Source organism: Chrysemys picta, chromosome 9 (assembly GCF_011386835.1).
Source record: "Chrysemys picta bellii isolate R12L10 chromosome 9, ASM1138683v2, whole genome shotgun sequence".
Classification (NCBI taxonomy): domain Eukaryota; kingdom Metazoa; phylum Chordata; order Testudines; family Emydidae; genus Chrysemys; species Chrysemys picta.
The window spans coordinates 29576536-29597325 of NC_088799.1; the positions used below are offsets into that span (position 1 = coordinate 29576536).

Here is a 20790-nt window from a genome sequence, read left to right on the forward strand (position 1 = left end):
AGGGCTTCGCAGCCTGGGAGCACCAGAACTCTGGTGGCACTGAGCATTCTCTCTTGGGTGCTTGGCTGCTGCTGGTTCTTGCTCACGTGTTCAGGGTCTAACTGATTGACATATGTGGGGTCAGGAAGAAAATTTCACCCTGGATCAGATTACCAGTGACCTTGTGGGAAGCAGGGGATGTGGAGTTGCCTTCTTCTGCAGCACGTGGATGCAGGTTTGCTTGCCAAGATTATTTGAAGATAGCTCACTTAATCATGCCCCTACCACTGTGGGGGGGGGGGACGGCCTCGGATTCTCTCCCTGTGGCACATAACATCTAGTCTTCTGTGGGTTATAATTTCGGCTGCTGGATTTCGGGTGCAGGTACGGGGTGGTGTTAGTAGCCTGTGAGGAGGTCAGATGAGATGATCTGGTTGCCCCTTATGGCCTTAAACATTATGACAAACTATGTGCAACCTGATTTGGGAAAGATGGTATCAACCAGAAAAGAAGGGTGACAGAAGGGCACGGATCACACATCATCAGATACTGAATGTGCACATTTTTTTGGCTCTCATTTCTGTATTGTTACTTTACTTAGATACTATTGATTCTTTTCATTTAAAAATATAATTCTCTTCACAGACTGGTGCTGAGCATTCAGTGTTTGAATTATGCCTGAAAGAGACAGGTTTAGGAGAAGGATGTGGAGGAGATGAGAGAGTTTGCAAGAGACATTTGTTCAGGGAGCTTATTGCTGCCATAGGGGCAGCATGGGAGAAAGCACAGACTCTCTTGTGGACGAAACGGTGCAGGGAGGAAGCATGACAGCTAATGGAGTTAATAATACATGAGCTGTGAAGAGAAGTAACAGAGGCAAGAGATATGGGGGCATATGACACCCTCTGCCCTACTATTCAGCCTGTTCAAACTCCTCCCCCTGTTGGGAGATCCTGTCAGGGATTTTCTGGCATAAGGCTGGGGAATTTTCTGACCATTTTCCACTCCCTCTTTTAGAGTAACCTGTGGGAAAGTGGAATATAGGCCAAAGGTATTAATTAGCATCAACTAAGATTTTTTTGGAGGGATACATTTTGCATTTCATTTGAACTTCATAGCATAATTAATGAAAACATAAATATATTCATAACCTTGTAGTCAAACAAAGCTTTGACTTTCTTTTTGAAATCACCTATTCGTCTGTGTGGTTGCTAATTAGAGAAGCAGATTTCATAAAGAAAAGAATTAAGAAAAAAAAATCAGAAAGCAAAAACTTGATGTAGCCATGGGTCCTACATTTAAGGAACAGATAGATCCACAGAGATATAAACTGAAATGTATTTATTTGGAAATAAATTGCAGTACAGTAATTAATGTGACATGTACAATATTTTGTGCAATTACCATTACAAATTTTGATTATTGGCATTTAAAAAGATGGCAATCTGACAGGTCTTATTAACATCTATTTTGCATGCAAGTTCATTATTTCTTGAGCTTACATAGTTATTGGTTTAAGAAACTGTCAAAAGTTTGCTGGAAAAGAAAACTGCCGGGGAATTTCTAGAAGTTACTAGAGATGGGCTTCCAAGCCATCAGATAGGAATCAAAAGGTCAGATTTCCAAGCTCACCAGTTCATGCTGTTCAGACCTAGAATCCCAGTTTGACCATTATAATGACAGAAGCCAGCCATAAGTTTCTTGATTTGGATTCTTCAGGGTGTTCAGAACTACAATTTTGGTTAAAGGCCATTTCTAGATGTTGGTTTAAGCAAACAATTAACATCTTATCATCTATCAGGTTCACTATGTAACCTTTCTATCCCTGTTGTGTCACTTCATTGGGTCTCCATTGCAATGGTGATCAACATCAAACTTCTTATCCTTGCCTTCAGACCTCATATCATGCAATCTTTCACCTGCATCTCTGGCCTGGCCTTCTTTGGGGTGCTTCCACCTGCCCTCCTCCTCCTTCTGCCTTTGCAGCCATCCTCTATGCCCCCAGTAATCTCCTTCTCTGTCACAGACATCTCCATACCTTCTGCCATGCCAACCCATATTCTCATAATGCCCTCCCTGAGAACTTGTTTTCTGGTAACATAATAAATAATCATAGGAATTAATATATTTTATGCTGCTCCTAGCCTCTGCTTCCTTTGTACCCTTGCCCACTGTTCTTTCTCAATTCAATACTGACAGGTAGCATGGAAATGGGTGGATCTGGAAGCAGTTGAAAATGGAAAAAAATTCTCATTTAATCTTGCTCAATCCATGGTCTGCTACTCCCATTCCATGGCACTGTTACATTACTTTTTGAAAAGTTACATCAAATCTGAATTTGGTTCTTTAGTAGATTAATCCCAATAGAATGATAGTTCATAATCAAGAGCAATTAAGACTGCCAGCTCTACTGCCAAATGAGGCCCAGGGCCATTCATTCCAAAATGAACACAGGCAGGCACGCATGCATACACACACACAAAACGTAAATGACATTTATGGCTACGTTTTATTAGTTCCCTTCACAAACATAGAAAATTACCAAAAAGTACATTTTTTGTTAACATTTTGAATGGAAGTATCACGCTATTGAACAAAGGGGATGATAAAGGACAGCTGACGTGTGACTAATGTGAGTTCCCTTTTGCCCATTGATTCTTGAAGAGATAACATAGAACCCGTTACGAAATGATTATATTTTCCCCACTGCAACCCTTCTGCCCTGCCCCACTGTGCTATCCACACAAGATAACACAGCCCTGCAACCCTTCTGCATCATCCTTGAGTATCTATCAATCAGGGCACAGTGGGTGGGAGCTGGGGATAAGGAAGAGAAACAGAAAGGAGTGAAGATAGAAAATAAAGACAGGTTTTCTCCTCAGCCTACACTCACTCCAATACTGTCTCTCTCATTTCCTCCTTCTTCCACTTTAGTCTTTATTTTCCCTGTGCCCAGATTCCTTTCTCTGTTATTATATGTCCAATGTGATAATCGGAAGTGGACAACATAGCATATTTTGTGTAATTCTCCACCAAAGTCCCTTGTATAGCAACAGAACATTGGAATGTTGGATTTGCTCCAGCAAATATTCCTAGAAAATCCTGATTCATTTCCTAGACATTCTTCTCTAATCATGCATACTTCATGGAGAATAGGTCCATTAATGGCTATTAGCCAAGATGGTCAGGGATGCAAATCCATGCTCTGGGTGTCCCTAAACCTCTGACTGCCAGAAACTAAGGCCTTGGCTACACTTGCAGATGTACAGCGCTGTGAGTTAAACCTGACTTCGTGCAGCTGAGTAGGGAGAGTGCTGCAGTCTGTCACACTGGCAGCTGCCCAGCGCACTATCGTGGCCACATTTGCAGCAATTGCAGCGCTATTGGGAGCGGTGCATTATGGGCAGCTATCCCACAGAGCACCTTTTCCCATTCTGGCACCGTGGGTTGTGGGAAGGGGACGTGGGTGCGGAGGATTCTGGGTCCTGTCCCAATGCTGAGAGGTATGCTGACGAGTCTCTCCACCACATCACGTTTGGCTATCGAACTATTCCTTAAGATCCAAAGTGACAGTGAGAGTGAGGGTGAGGATTCCGACGATGCTATCGAGACGCGTAACGCGTACGACACAAAATTGCTTGTGGCATTCACGGACATGCTTAGCACTGTGGAACGCCGCTTTTGGGTTCGGGAAACAAGCACCGAGTGGTGGGATCACATCGTCATGGAAGTCTGGAATGACGAGCAGTGTCTGCAGAACTTTCGGATGAGAAAAGCCACTTTCATGGGACTGTGTGAGGAGCTTGCCCCCACCCTGCGGCGCAAGGACACGAGATTGAGAGCTGCCCTGCCAGTGGAGAAGCAGGTGGCTATTGCAATCTGGAAGCTGGCAACTCCAGACAGCTACCGGTCAGTCGCAAACCAGTTTGGAGTTGGAAAGTCGACCGTTGGAATCGTGTTGATGCAAGTTTGCAAGGCCATTAATTGCATCCTACTCAGAAGAACCGTGACTCTGGGTACGGGCAGGAAATAGTGGATGGCTTTGCACAAATGGGGTTCCCTAACTGTGGAGGGGCGATAGATGGGATGCACATTCCTATACTGGCACCACCCCACCTAGGATCCGAGTACATTAATCGGAAGGGGTATTTCTCTATGGTTCTCCATGCACTTGTGGATCACCATGGGCATTTCATTGACATTAACACAGGCTGGCCTGGAAAGGTGCATGACGCACGCATCTTTCGGAACACTTGGCTGTTCAGGAAGATGCAGGCCGGGACTTTTTTCCCAGAGCGGAAGATCACGGTAGGGGAAGTTGAAATGCCCATTGTGATCCTTGGAGATCCCGCTTACCCGTTAATGCCGTGGCTCATGAAACCCTACACAGGGAGCCTTGACAGCAGCAAGGAACGGTTCAACTACAGGCTGAGCCAGTGCCGAATGACTGTGGAGAGTGCCTTTGGCCGTTTAAAGGCCCACTGGTGATCTCTGTATGGGAAGCTGGACTTGGCCGAAAGCAGCATCCCTGCAGTTATATCTGCGTGCTGTGCGCTCCATAATATTTGTGAAGGGAGGGGTGAAAGCTTCACTCAGGCATGGACCTCCGAGGTTCAACACCTGGAGGATGAATTTGCACAGCCAGAGAGCAGGGCTATTACAGGGGCCCAGCATGGGGCTGCAAGGATTAGGGATGCCTTGAGGGAGCAATTTGAGGCTGAAAACCAGCAGTGATATCTGGTGCCCTGCACGGGAGTGAAGTGCAGTAGTTCCCATCTTTAGGAATCAGAGTCTGCTTAGCAGACAAGCAGACTTGCAGTACCTGTTTATTTCCTGGGCTAAGGAGTCTTTTACTTTATGCAATAATAAAGAATGTTTTCAAAGCCAAAGAATCCATTTATTGAAAAGAAAAAAAAATTATTTATTGAAAAGAAAAAAGGGGGTGGAGTGGGGAACAGTGCAATCACAGATTCGTGTATGTCCTGTCTGGTGTGCTGTGCAGTGAGTGCTGCACTTCAGGGCAGCTATACTGCATGGTGATGGGGGTTGAGTGCAGAGGGTAAGGGTCGTGGTCTTCAGGGTTGGGTGGTGAAGATACTGGTGTTGGAGGCAGCGGGTGGCGTGAAGAACATGGAAGTTGGGGAAAGTGGGTTGGAGGTGACAGTGGGGCACAACGGAAAGAGTTTTGGGACAAGGGCTGTAGGGAGGGTGGCGTTTGCGTTTTCAGTACTGCTCCTCTTTCTGTATGGCTACCAGCTCCTGGATAGCATCTGCTTGGTGCTCCAGGATGCTGATGAGCCTATCAGTGCTTTGCTGCCGGTGTGCGGTGCTTTGCCGCCGGTGCGCTGCATTTTTCTTGCGGATCCTGCTTTCTCTCTCCCTCCAGTCCTGTGCCTTCTCGTTCTCTTTAATAGATTGCCGCATCACTTCTTGCAGCATGTCTTCTTTGCTTTTTCGCGGTCTCTTCCTGAGTCTTTGCAGTCTCTGAGCAGGTGATAAGAGGGACGGCTGAGGTCTCAAGGTTGATGCAGCTGTATAGGCAAAACGTAACATTTAACAGAGGCAGCATTGTTTATACCAGACAGAGTAATGATTCCCCCCACACTTAAGGAGTAGAAATATATAAGGTCTACACAATAGCATAATTTTCCCGTCCGAAACAGAGCACACATATCCCACGGGAGCCTCAAAATGGTGAGTAATGGGGACTGATTGTTTCAGGGCTGCACTATCCTCTGGGTTTCTGTGCCTTGGGGAGAGCCAACAGCTTCAGGGAGCACCTACACTGAACACTGTCCCAACATTTTCCACAGGAGTTCATCCTGGACGATATCTCGCTGCTGAGGGTGACCTGGGAAACAAGGGAGGGTCTTCTACTGCAATGTGGCTTCCGCCCTGGCCCATATGCAGCTTGCCTGTGTGCAGCAATGGTCCCCCCACCCCTCGCAGCACAGTGGCGCAGACACGTTAGCCTGGCTGGGACAAGGACCACGGTGGCTCTCCCTTAAACCTGCGCAAGCGCATTGCACATGTTCTGGATTAGACATTCGAAGAGATTACCGAGGCTGATTACCGCGATGTGATAAACCACATCAATGCACTATTCCGCATCTAGGCATGCATGCTTAACCCTCCTCTCCCAAAGAGCCCGCACAGAAAAAATTCCTTGCCGAAAAAAAAAAACCCACTTACTGGGAACCTGCTCTTCTGTTTGTCCTCCACCAAATACCGGCCGCTGCAACTGGTTACCATCCTCCTGGCTCGAGAAGAGCTCCTGGCTGCCTGGCTCCAGGGATTCCGGGGTGTCTCCATCCGGCCCACCACCATCACTCCCGTTTTCCTCCTCCTCTTCCTCCTCCTCCCCCCCCACACCAGGTCTGAAGTGTCCATGGTGGTGCTCGGAGTGGAGGTGGGGTTAACCCCAAGTATCGCATCCAGCTCCTTGTAGAATCTGCAGGTCATGGGGGGAGCACCTGAGCGGCCGTTTGCGTCGCGGGCTTTGCAGTAGGCACTCCACAGCTCCTTGATTTTAATCCTGCACTGCGGGGCGTCCCGGTCATGGCCCCTTTCCATCATGTCCTTTGATACCTTCCCAAAGGTATCGTAATTCCTACGGCTGGAGCGCAGCTGGCACTGGACAGCTTCCTCCCCCCAAACACTGATGAGGTCCAGCAACTCACCATTGCTCCATGCTGGGGCTCGCTTGGCGCGTGGAGGCATGGTCACCTGGAAAGATTTGCTGATAGCACTCCACGCCACGTCGGGCTGAGCAAACAGGAAGGGGATTTTTAAAATTCCCGGGAAATGTAAAGGGTCGGTCACATGGTTGGTTACCTGAGGCCAGGGCAGTAGAGTTTGAACTGATGACCAGAGTGGCTAGAACAGGCATTGTGGGATACTGTCGAATAATTCTGGAGGCCATTCACAGCACATTGGGTGGCCACACTGCAACCAAGGAGATACAGCTCTGCAAATGCCTCGCCAGTGTGGACGGGGAGTGAGTTACAGGGCTGGGGGCGGCTTTACAGCGCTGCAACTCGCAAGTGTAACCAAGGCCTGAGACTGGATGACAGATGGATCATTTGAAAGTTGCCCAGTTCTGTTCATTCCTTTTGAAGCTTCTGGCGCTAGCTACTGTTGTGGAAGACAGGATAGTGGGCGAGATGGACCGTTGGTCTGACGCAGTATGGCCATTCATATGTTCTTACGTTCTTCTGGTGTAGCATTCAACTCTCCTACCTTTCTCAAGCTGCACACACTTCACTTCCTAAATCTAAGAGCATTTGAGTTCTCCCACATATTGTATGCTCCTCTCCATTTCTTAATCTTGTGGGAAAGTCCATTTCTTTTTTTTGCAAGGAACTCAAAGTGCATGCTTCAAATGTTCTGCTCCCCTCACTCAGGATCAGATTTCTCTTCCTGCCAAATAAAATAAATTCATTCATTACCTTAAATTAAAGGAAACACTGAAAAATGTTTCCAGTGTGCTTTGTGTAGCAATAATGTGACAGTTTGCTTGACACCCCACCCCCAAAATAAACATAATGTCTTTTTATACGTGAAAGGTGCCATGATTTTATGGGGTGAGGATGTTGCTGGAAGCCAGGGGTACTTGATTATCTGATAGCTTTACATGCCTAGCACTCGTTTGTTTCAAAAGGAGTTACATGTGCTCTTGCATTACTGGGCCCTAGGACTTCTCATCACACCTCTGCTGCTGGCTGACTCTCCCCTATTAGCATCACAGTGCCTTAAGGGTCTGAAACACTGTTGCTTACAGGAGTGACACTGCAATGCTGAAGGCCAATGCTATGCAACACTGTGGCATTTTTATGAGGGTGTTTATGCCTCACTGTCTGTACAATGAGAATAATACATAACTAACAGTCACAGAAGTGTTAACTATTTACATTTTATTTTGCCTTCTGAAAACACACAGTGCTTTGAATGTGAAATGTTAATAAAACAAATTTTTCTATTACCTGAGCTAAAATGGGATTTTTATGCCCAAAAAAGGATGTCCTTTGTTTTTATTTAAAAAATTTTGAAATTTGAAATTTTCCAATAAACTCTAGAGATCAAGAATGCTAAGTTGAACCATTTAGGAGGTGTCCATGATGAGTGTGGCTAGATTGAGGCATACATCTTTACAATAGATATCTTGAATGAAAACATTTTTCCACTCAAGGAAAAGACGTATTGTCACAGAGTCTGTTGTATTAATAGCATAAACAAATGTCCACAATAGTCTTTTATTTTCTTCCTTAAAAAAAATAAAGAAGGAGCCTTATGAAGCTTCTACAGAGACAGACAAGTAGTGCAGAATAGCTTCTCTTTCCCATCTCTGACTAATGTCACAATTCCTGTGGCCAAAACATGTTTGTTGCTAAGCAACTCTATGTATATATATCACACTCATCTGCTTCCATTTGGGATTTAACATATGCATTTTCACTTTCATCTCTTACATTTGTTTGCCTTGGGTGTCAGAATGAATGGAAGCTGTCCAGTATAGGATATGCATAAGAACTGAAAAGCACACAGAATGATTTACCAATGTGGATCATTGTTGTGCTGTGTAGTTCAATGGGAAACCTACTGCGTGCCATTCACCAGTGGTTGGGCCAGTTTTTCCATTCAGAAACGACGCTGGTCACTGTATAGCTGCTATTGGTTCAGAAAGTGCAGCAATCTTTGGATGTCATTAAGTAATGTAGCGTGTGGATGGTCTGACCAGTAATTATTGCATATGGACATCTTTATATGATGATAACAGGTCTTTTCTTGTGCTTGGATTTTCCATTTTGTGCATAAATCCACACTTGCCTACACCTCTCCCACTTGCTGGTGGGAAATTTTTAAAAGTCACCTTTTTCTTTTTGAATTGTGTGCATATGATCCAAACCAGTGGCACGCATCACTTTGATTTTTCTATGACTTAGATCTAGAAAGAAATGAAAAGACAGGGTAAGAAAAGGAGGCAGGATAAGAGTTCATTTAAATTTTTAACATTCTGAAACAGAAGAAAACAAATATTTCAGTTTTAACAGCCACACCCGTCTGTTACTCAGTAATGGAATTATAAGAGAAAGCTATTCGTCATGTCTTTATGTTTATTCAGATTCTGTGCTCAATAATTAAATTACACAATCTGACATGGAGTTTACCAAACCAGACTCCTTGCTGCAATGAAAAAGAACAGGATATCACTAGCTTCCTTTTGGTTTTAGTATTGTCTCTATTAATTACCATTTAAGAACAAGAAACACTGGAGGAATTCTCTCAGTATAGATGATTTGGGTTTTACTGTGCTTTACAGCTTAGTTTAATTTCGCACTGAAAGCTTATTCTTCATAAATATAGGCCTAGGGTTATTGTCATGTAAGATAAAACTCTTAAGCGAGGCTTGTTATTGTGTTTTCCCATTTTGCCTTCACAAGCAGGATTGGAACCCTCACACGATACCCAAACACATAGAAAAGAGACACTGCAGATATTAAATCAAATTCAACTGTTAGATACTTTGAGAGAAGCTGAAGTTTTTGAAATAAATATAAGCAAAAAAAATCATAAAACCTAAGAGAAAGCAACAGCGCAATTTGCTCTCCCAACAGTAACTCTGAATGTATGTTGGTACAAAGAATATGGGATGATTAGAACGGAGAGAAAAGTAACTCTCTGTTGCATTGTCCCCCACAGAAGTCAAGATAATGATATCACTCAGAAATATTTTACTTGCTGTTCGTTGTGCTGTATAAAACTTTTGCCACCCAAGAGTCATGTTAGGGACAGTGGAGGAACCAGCTAGAGCATCCCTCATGTACAAGCCAGGCAGTCATGATATCTATGAAGAGCTTCAGGGACAAGGAAGCATTCTGTAGGTTTAAAGCCTTCATGGATTGACTGAAATCCACGTGGATCTTGGGGGATTTGCAAATCTCAGGCTCTGAAACCTCTGCCCATGTTCTGGGCAGAGGGAGTCATCAGGGCAGGCCTATCTGAACCCCATGAGGCAGTGAAGTGGTGAAAACTCTGAGCCTGAACTTGAGGTTCTGATTCTCATTTACGCTAAGGCCCCTTTACACCACTCTGGTACAAGGATTTATTTAAACCCATATTAAGATCTCGTTATACTGTCATGGTAGTGGAAATGGACCTTTGTGAATTGAAAATTAGGCCCCTGAGTTTTTCCTTCACAGGAGCTGAGCTGTCCCCTGGCTTATAAAAAAGAAAAAGCTTCATTTATAAAATTGTAATTCATTCAAAACAAGCCCACTCTATTTTAGAGGACTATATCAGGAGCTAGCTCTTGGTTGAAAAACACCATGTATTTGACTAAATGTGCCTTTAGTAACCACTCCCACCAAAACCCGTTAATGTGGGGTAGAGCATAGGTATAATGTAAGGGATAGATCCACAATATTCACAAAACACAGAGATTTGCCTTGATTTGTCATTTGTGCATGCAGGTCAGATTTTAGCCTAAAGCTACTAGAGATTTGCACTAAGGGTATGTCTACACTACGAAATTAGGTCGAATTTATAGAAGCCGGTTTTATAGAAATCGGTTGTATACAGCCGATTGTGTGTGTCCCCACATAAAATGCTCTAAGTGCTCTAGTCGGCGGACCGCGTCCACAGTACCGAGGCTAGCGTCGACTTCCGGAGCATTGCACTATGGGTAGCTATCCCACAGTTCCCGCAGTCTCCGCCGCCCATTGGAATTCTGGGTTGAAATCCCAATGCCTGAATGATGCAAAACAGTGTCGCGGGGGGTTCTGGGTACATGTCGTCAGGCCCCTCCCCCTCCGTCAGAGCACCGGCAGACAATAGATTCGCGCCTTTTTACCTGGGTTACCTGTGCAGACAACATACCACGGCAAGCATGGAGCCCGCTCAGATCAACTCACCGTCACCATATATCATCTGGGTGCCGGCAGACGTGGTACTGCAGCTAATTGCCTTTTGGCGGTAGACGGTGCAGCATGACTGGTAGCCGTGGGGCTGGCAGCCGTAGGGCTGCATTGCACCAGCCCCTTGCCTTTTGGCAAAAGATGGTATATTACGACTAGTATCCATCGTCATCGTACTGCAGTGGCTGTCAATCATGGGCACCTGGGCAGACATGCAACTGTCTCGATGATGATGGCTATCAGTCGTAGTATGCTATTTTCTGCCAATCGCCCAGTATTTTCTGCTAAGCACCCAGAAGAGGCTGAGGGCGATCTGGGTGCTGGCAGACGTGGGACTGGCAGACGTGGGGCTGCATTGCTACACAGCAGCAGCCCCTTGCCTTTTGGCAGAAGATGGTATATTACGACTGGTATCAGTCATGCTGCACCGTCGGCTGCTAGCTTAAGATGTAAAAAATAGATTTGTTCTCTATTCATTTGCTTCCCCCCCCCTCCGTGAAATCAATGGCCTGCTAAACCCAGGGTTTGAGTTTAATCTTTGGGGGGGGGCATTCTGTGTGACAATTGTTTGTGTTTCTCCCTGATGCACAGCCACCTTTCTTGATTTTAATTCGCTGTACCTGTACGCCATGTCATCACTCGGCCCTCCCTTCCTCCCTCTCTCCTTCCCCTGGTCCGTCAGATACTAGTTTCGTGCCTTTTTTCAGACCAGGCGCCATAGCTAGCACTGGGATCATGGAGCCCGCTCAGATCACCGCGGCAATTATGAGCACTATGAACACCACGCGCATTATCCTGGAGTATATGCAGAGCCAGGACATGCCAAAGCGAAACCCGGACCAGCCGAGGAGGCGATTGCAGCGCGGCGACGAGAGTGATGAGGAAATTGACATGGACATAGACCTCTCACAAGGCACAGGCCCCAGCAATGTGGAAATCATGGTGTTACTGGGGCAGGTTCATGTCGTGGAACGCCGATTCTGGGCACGGGAAACAAGCACAGACTGGTGGGACCGCATTGTGCTGCAGGTGTGGGACGATTCCCAGTGGCTGCGAAACTTTCGCATGCGTAAGGGCACTTTCATGGAACTTTGTGACTTGCTTTCCCCTGCCCTGAAGCGCCAGAATACCAAGATGAGAGCAGCCCTCACAGTTGAGAAGTGAGTGGCGATAGCCCTGTGGAAACTTGCAACGCCAGACAGCTACCGGTCAGTCAGGAATCAATTTGGAGTGGGCAAATCTACTGTGGGGGCTTCTGTGATCCAAGTTGCCAGGGCAATGAAAGACCTGGTGATATCAAGGGTAGTGACTCTGGGAAACGTGCAGGACATAGTGGATGGCTTTGCTGCAATGGGATTCCCAAACTGTGGTGGGGCCATAGACGGAACCCATATCCCTATCTTGGCACCGGAGCACCAAGCCACCGAGTACATAAACCGCAAGGGGTACTTTTCAATGCTGCTGCAAGCCCTGGTGGATCACAAGGGACATTTCACCAACATCAACGTGGGATGGCCGGGAAAGGTACATGATGCTCTCATCTTCAGGCACTCTGCTCTGTTTCGAAAGCTGGAGGAAGGGACTTTCTTCCCGGACCAGAAAGTAACCGTTGGGGATGTTGAAATGCCTATCGTGATCCTTGGGGACCCAGCCCTACCCCTTAATGCCATGGCTCATGAAGCCGTACACAGGCAGCCTGGACAGGAGTCAGGACCTGTTCAACTACAGGCTGAGCAAGTGCCAAATGGTGGAGGAATGTGCATTTGGACATTTAAAAGCGCGCTGGCGCAGCTTACTGACTCGCTCAGACCTCAGCGAAAAGAATATCCCCATTGTTATTGCTGCTTGCTGTGCGCTCCACAATATCTGTGAGAGTAAGGGGGAGACATTTATAGCGGGGTGGGAGGTTGAGGCAAATCGCCTGGCCGCTGATTACGCGCAGCCAGACACCAGGGTGGTTAGAGGAGCAAAGCAGGGCGCGGTGGGCATCAGAGAAGCTTTGAAAACGAGTTTTGTGACTGGCCAGGCTACGGTGTGAAACTTCTGTTTGTTTCTCCTTGATGAACCCTCCCCCCCCACACACACCCGGTTCACTCTACTTCCCTGTAAACCAACCACCCCACCTTCCCCTCCCCCCTTCAAGCACCTCTTGCAGAGGCAATAAAGTCATTGTTACTTCACATTCATGCATTCTTTATTAATTCATCACACAACTAGGGGGATAATTGCCAAGGTAGCCCGGGATGGGTGGGGGAGGAGGGAAGGAAAAGGACACACTGCAGTTTAAAACTTTAACTCTTATTGAAGGCCAGCCTTCTGATGCTCGGGCAATCATCTGGGGTGGAGTGACTGGGTGGCCGGAGGCCCCCCCACCGTGTTCTTGGGCGTCTGGGTGAGGAGGCTATGGAACTTGGGGAGGAGGGCTGTTGGTTACACAGGGGCTGTAGCGGTGGTCTCTGCTCCTGCTGCCTTTCCTCCATACGCTGGAGCATATCAGTTTGATGGTCCAGCAGCTGGAGCATCGACTCTTGCCTTCTGTCTGCAAGCTGACGCCACCTATCATCTTCAGCCCGCAACTTGCTCTGTTCATCCCGCAATTCAGCCCGCCACCTCTCCTCTCGTTCATATTGTGCTTTTCTGAAGTCTGACATTGACTGCCTCCACACATTCTGCTGTGCTCTTTCAGCGTGGGAGGACATCTGGAGCTCCGTGAACATATCGTCCCGCGTCCTCCATTTTCTCTTTCTAATCTTCACTAGCCTCTGTGAAGGAGAAACATTTGCAGCTGGTGGAGGAGAAGGGAGAGGTGGTTAAAAAAGACACATTTTAGAGAACAATGGGTACACTCTTTCACGTTAAATTTTGCTGTTCACATTACACAGCACATGTGCTTTCATTACAAGGTCACATTTTTCCTCTTATAGTGAGGGCCTGCCGGTTTCGTGTGAGAGATCACTCACGCAGTGCCAGGCAACAGATTTCGGCTTGCAGGCAGCCATGGTAAGCCACAGTCTTTTGGCTTTTTTAACCTTCTTAACATGTAGGAATGGTTTCAAACAGCAGCGCCCTCATTTCCCATATCAAGCATGAATTGGGTTGGCCATTTAAAATGGGTTTGCAGTGTAAAAGGAGGGGCTGCGGTTTCCGGGTTAACATGCAGCACAAACCCAACTAACCCCCCTTCCCCCCACACCCAATTCTCTGGGATGATCACTTCACCCCTCCCCCCACCACGTGGCTAACAGCGGGGAACATTTCTGTTCAGCAGAGCAGGAACGGGCACCTCTGAATGTCCCCTTAATAAAATCGCCCCATTTCAACCAGGTGACCGTGAATTATATCACTCTCCTGAGGATAACAAAGAGCGATAAGGAATGGATGTTGTCTGCATGCCAGCAAACACCGGGACCATATGCTACAATGCTTTGTTATGCAATGATTCCAGACTACGTGCTACTGGCCTGGCGTGGTAAAGTGTCCTACCATGGCGGACGGGATAAGGCAGCCCTCCCCAGAAACCTTTTGCGAAGGCTTTGGGAGTACGTGAAGGAGAGCTTTCTGGAGATGTCCCTGGAGGATTTCCGCTCCATCCCCATACACGTTAACAGCCTTTTCCAGTAGCTGTACTGGCCGCAATTGCCAGGGCAAATTAATCATTAATCATTAAACACGCTTGCTTTTAAACCATGTGTAATATTTACAAAGGTACACTCACCAGAGGTCCCCTGTGTGCCCTCAGGGTCTTGGGTGAGTTCGGGGGTTACTGGTTCCAGGTCCAGGGTGACAAACATATCCTGGCTGTTGGGGAAACTGGTTTCTCCGCTTCCTTGCTGCTGTGAGCTATCTTCCTCGTACCCCGAACCCTCTTCCCTGTGTGTTTCTCCAGTGAGGGAGTCATAGCACATGGTTGGGGTAGTGGTGGCTGCACCCCCTACAATGGCATACAGCTCCGCGTAGAAGCGGCAAGTTTGCGGCTCTGCCCCGGACCTTCCATTTGCTTCTCTGGCTTTGTGGTAGGCTTGCCATAGCTCCTTAATTTTCACGCGGCACTGCTGTACGTCCCTGTTATGGCCTCTGTCCTTCATGGCCTCGGAGACCTTTTCTAATAGTTTGCCATTTCTTTTACTGCTACGGAGTTCAGCTAGCACTGATTCATCTCCCCATATGGCGAGCAGATCCCGTACCTCCCGTTCGGTCCATGCTGGAGCTCTTTTGCGATCTGGGACTCCATCACGGTTACCTGTGCTGATGAGCTCTGCGTGGTCACCTGTGCTCTCCATGCTGGGCAAACAGGAAATGAAATTCAAACGTTCGCGGCGCTTTTCCTGTCTACCTGGTCAGTGCATCTGAGTTGAGAGTGCTGTCCAGAGCGGTCACAATGAAGCACTGTGGGATAGCTCCTGGAGGCCAATAACGTCAAATTCCGTCCACACTACCCCAATTCCGACCCGCTAAGGCCGATTTTATCGCTAATCCCCTCGTCGGAGGTGGAGTAAAGAAACCGGTTTAAAGGGCCCTTTAAGTCGAAAGAAAGGGCTTCGTCGTGTGACCGTGTCCAGGCTTAATTCGATTTAACGCTGCTAAAGTCAACCTAAAGTCGTAGTGTAGACCAGGCCTCAAACACCTTCAAAATTTGGAGTACACTATACAGTTGAGGGGCTGACAGCAGCTTCTCTGTTTAACTTTTGATCTGTGAATATTCTGCTAATGTCCAAGAAGTGCAGTTCTTTCTGATTCACTTTCCTGCTGCATTTGAGATTTCACGTTTTAAAAGGAGGTGTGGCTAGTCCAAAATTAGGAGAGCATTTACCAAAAATGTGTAAATTATTGTAATGCCATCTTCTGAAACAGGCAGACTTGGAGGCAATGTATTAACATACAAGTTACTCTGAATCTTAGCTAGAATTGATGCTCTTGAACCTTCTTAGATGTGTAATCAATAAGAAAGCTGAATAGCTACTTTTTATGTAAATTCAATTTTTGTTGCAGTTGAATGGTGTCATAGGTAGGACATTCAGCTGGTGCGCACAATGACAAACTTTCTAAGCCTATCATACTTGGCCCAACACTGGAGTAATTACATAATAATGATTCTAAAGACATTGAAAAATTAGTGAATGTAACATTTCTCTTCCCTGAATTCTCCCATCTAGCAATACACCATCATTTTAATATTTAAGGCATTAATACACAGCACTATTTTTTCCAGGGAAGCCATCATGAAATGTTCAGTTTAAAGGGCAAAGTCTGCCCTTTGGAGAATATTATAAAAAGCTGAAACTAAGACACATGCATGCATTCCAGGGATTCAGACAAGTTCTGCCGTTGCAACTCCAGCTGAGGGGGGATGAACCTCTGTGGCCCTTCCAGGAAGCCTGTGAGTTTTGTTGCCAAGTTCAAACAACTCTAAAATACATAAGGAAATGAGATCCCATGGTATTTATATAAATTCCCATGTCAAACATAAATGAATAACTTTGTCTACTGTTCGGCAAACAACTTTCATGAATCTTTCCCAAATGCAAAAGTGGTTATGTCATTACTGTGGCCAATCTGGCAAAAAGGTACATAAAATGTACACACTGAGATTTGTGCTTTTGTATGTTATGTTAGATCTTATCTTACATTTATTAAAAAAATATGGCAGTGTACATTTTGTAATAGAAGATTACTCAATCTTCATTGTATGTAATGCAGTACTAAAAAGCAGACACCCAGAATAGAATTTGTACCACTTTGGGTTTAGCTTTAAAAATATTCTCACCCAGCCTTTAGGAAAATATTCATGAGGCAAAATTGGCAATAGAAAAATAATTATTTGAAAAACATTATATGAGGTGAGTTGTTGCTTCCCTACTGGATGCCAGTTTAAATTGAGCTAATTTGTTTTACCAGTAGCTTAAGAAAACCCCAGCACAGCAGCATGACAATTATATCCAGGTGCAAGGACTTAATTCAACAAATTCTAGGTGGATCCTTCTAGTCTGCTCTGTGGGCCCCATCCTCAGCTGTAGCTAAGAACAGATGCCCTTGAAAAGACTCTGTAAACATGATCCATTCAGTCCTTGAATAATGAAGTTGAAATGTTTCCAGGGGGAAAAAAGTGATATTCTTATGTCCAGGATATCAATTGAAGTATGAATAAGAAACAATAGCACTGGAAGTAAAAAGTAAATCTAAAATCTAAGTAAAAACACTTCACTATTCCTTTGTATTATTTCCTATTCAAAGCATATATGTAAAAACTGTAGCTCAGTGCTGCAAAATATTTGGATACGTTAAAATAAATCTCTAGGATTTTTTTAATAATAGCGTAAAAATCAAATCAAAACAATGAACAATGTATTCTTCATTCTCGGGACATTTCAATAAGGATGAAGAGCAAACTGTTGCTATATTTTATAAATCTTTATATAATACAACTTATATGTTAGTATTTTTGAAGGCAAGAATTCAGAACTAACAGCTTTGATCTAAATATTGATTTAACATGAAAAGTTTAGATTTGTTAGTTTTAAAAGAAACAAAAAGCAAATAAAAAAATACAACTTACCATTGCACAGGTATAGCAATTTTCCTCAGACATGCAGGAGTGCTACAAGCATATTAAGGATCCAGTCCTACAGTCCCTACTGTAGCAAAACTTTCATTGGGAAGTCTTGCCTGAGTAAAGATTGAAGAATCTGGCCAGATTCTTCAAGAACACACTATTTGCATTCATTTATTACAGATTAATTAGAACTATTATTTTTAATCTATATCTAAATGTTGGGATAAGAGGTGTATAATTTGAAAACTGCTGAAATACTAACAGATGTGCACATATTTTACTGATTTGGGTATAATTTATAGTTAATTAGATTAGCAAGGCTAATAGCAAATTTATATATGAGTTCATATGTGTGTTTGTGACTATAGAGACAGATATACATACATATTATCTGCATAGACAGATAACGCAAAGATTTGTTTTTGTTATACAGTACTTTATACCAAGGACTTTTGGATAATTTTATTGCATTGCATTATTGCCAATGTAATTCTATATTAGAATGACTAAACAAAACACAACTGTAGATTATTTTTTTCTAGTTTTACAATCAAGAGTTTGCTAAATAGATCCCAAACAGCAACATTTTGTGTTATGATGAATTTCAACTTTAACTAACACTAATTAGAGGTGTACCAGATGACTCGGATTAAACTAGCGGATAGTGCTTATTCAGATTTAATGTGAGCAATCTGGACATTTTGAAAAACAGCCAAGCTGGGCTCAAATAAAAACCTGCCAAAAATCCAAACTCTGAGTTCACCCAGGCATGTAAGGCTGGTTCCCATGAACATTAAAAATAAAATTAAAACCAGTTGGAAGTCTTGGTTTTCTTTAAACAGAATATCATCTCCACCCTCAAGAAATATTTTTGCCTAATACACGTTGCCTTTTTAAACTGCCTCTCTGCACCAGAACAAAGTAAGGAAGATGAACTAGAAAGAGGTTTTATTTCTGTTCAGAGTATTGACTCCTATGTTCACTGGACACTGGTTTCTTGATAAGGGTGGGAGGGAGAAGGGAAGGAGGCAGGCAGCTGCCAATGGAAACATTTTTCAAACGGATATACATTTCATTACTCTTATCCAGGAATCAATAGCAAGGTTTTTTCACTAGCTCTTAATTTAAAATATACTTTACAGAGGCATATCTTATTCATCTGAATCTTTGAATTTCTGGTTTAAGGTGAGTTTTAGGAGTTAAACACAGAGGGCCAAATTCACTGCTGCTTTAGAAAGTATAATACCATTAGCATAAATGGATTTATGGCAGCTTACACCAGGTTTGAATTTTACTTTTCTAGTCTCAGATTTTTCTCTTAGTTTCATACCTATTGCTGAATTGAATTCATTGGATTCCGCAAGAGTTATACCAGTTTAAATAAGATCAGTGTTTGGCTCAGTGAGATAAACTGAGAACCAATCTAGGCCTTAGCTCAAAACTCAAACAAAATACAAGCCATAATTTTGAATTTGAAAATATTTGGTAGTCATTTCACACAGCTCATTTTTCACATTCCTCTGAAATTATTGGGTTTGTTGGGGAGAAGTACCACCAAAGAATCATGGGAAAAGCTATAATCAAGTTATTACCAGCACTATTGAAGCCAGAAATCTAGAGAAATCCTTCTAGAGAACATATTTTCACAAGACTGCCAGCTTGATTTCTCTCTTGATTGCAGAAGCATATGAATTTTTTAGCTGCCGACCCAGATCACCAAACCTTTTAAGGTTTGCCAGTCAGAAGTGGAAAATCTACCTCTGGGGTGTAATTCCTTAACAGGCAAAGCTCCCATTGAAGTCATGAGAGTTTTGCTTCCCTAAGGAGTATGAGATTGGGCCTGCAGTTATACCACTGATCTCAATGTTATTACATTCATTGGGGCTCCATGAGTATAAATAAGGCCAGAATTTAGTCCTTAGGGGCTGAGCCAAGTCCATATTAAAAGACTCATCAATTTAAGTAGGTTTTAGATCAGACCATTAGAATGTAATTTGATAATAATTCCTAAACATTAGTGACAGGCTAAGGGACCTGCTCTGCTTCCAGTGAAATTAATGACAAAACTCTAAGAGTGAAATCCTTTCGCATGACTGGGATTCTACCCCACATTTTTTCAGTGGGATCATCAGGCCCACAGTAGAGTGAAATGGAAAAATAAGTAAAAGGCATATTGTCAGGTTAAAAATTATATATTTTAAAAAAATTGTCCTACCTATATTTCAAGGTAGCACACTAGATTATTGAAAGTCAAAGCATTTTTTTAAAATCTAATGTACAATTTCAACTTCACTCAATGTGGACAACAAAAACAGATTCATCCATTTCATTTTTGTCTAGTCAATTTCAATTTTGTCTATAATTAGATTCTGCTTCACTATGCTTTCTGATTCTTATGTACTAACACCAGTGTTTTTCTGTTTTAAACTGAAGTGTCTTCACTTGCATAGAAAAAAAAAGAAAAAAGAAAAATCATGGAAACTTGAGGCTTATTTTTACAAAATCTAAATTTTGGGTCAAATTTTGCCTCACAGTGTCCCTTTAAAATAAGGTCAGCAATAAAGACAAACATTAAAACATTTAAAAGTACACTATTCCAATTCTAGGCACCACATTTTAGGAAAGATATGAACAAACTGGAGAGAGTCCAGAGGAGAGCAACAAGTGATCGAAGGTTTAGAAAACCTGACCTCTGAGGAAATGTTAAAAAAAAATGGGCATGCTAAGTCGTGAGAAAAGATGGCAGAGGGGGGACCTGATAACAGTCTTCAAATATGTTAAATGCTGCTGTAAAGAGGATGGTGGTCAATTGTTCTCCACTTCCACTGAAGGTAGGACAAGTAATGGACTTAATCTGCAGCAAGGGAGATTTAAGTTAGATATTAAGAAAAACTTTCTAACTATAAGTGTATTTAAGTACTGGAATAAGCTTCCAAGGAACAATGCGGAATCCTCATCCTTGAAAGTTTTTAAAAACAAGTTGGACAAACACCTGTCAGGGATGGTCTAGGGTCACTTGGTCCTGCCACAGCACAGGGAGCTTGACTTCATGATTTCTCAAGGGCCTTTCCAGCCCTACATTTCTGCGATACGGTGATTAAAAAAACCTCAGATCTCTTCATGAATAAACAGAATAAATTGGTTTTACACTTGTTCTTTGGCAGCCTCTTGAAGAAATGTTCTGGAAATAAAAGTGAAATATGACTGCACCATTAGCATATGGTTGGGGAAAGAGCTTACAGTATGTTTTTCTGATGAATTGCTAAAATGATTTTATTATTGTTTAACAATACAGTTTAATTTTAGCTTCAAACACACTTTTTAATTTCTGATTTTTTCTTATATTTC

At 43.8% G+C, this 20790-nt stretch overlaps 1 long non-coding RNA gene across 2 annotated transcripts in view; it reads right to left on the reverse strand.

Annotated features, from left to right (window-relative positions):
• Nucleotides 1-4854: 4854 nt before the first annotated feature.
• LOC103306329 (uncharacterized) overlaps nucleotides 4855-20790 on the reverse strand; it is a 55759-nt gene continuing 39823 nt past the window's right edge. Inside the window, exons 2-4 of one of the 2 annotated variants that reach the window (XR_010590627.1) lie at nucleotides 8448-8923; nucleotides 6172-7398; nucleotides 4855-5510 (exon numbers count right to left, since the gene is read on the reverse strand). This is a non-coding gene — a long non-coding RNA (uncharacterized LOC103306329). The remainder of the gene's footprint in view (nucleotides 5511-6171; nucleotides 7399-8447; nucleotides 8924-20790) is intronic. The other variant, XR_010590626.1, reaches the window with a different exon arrangement.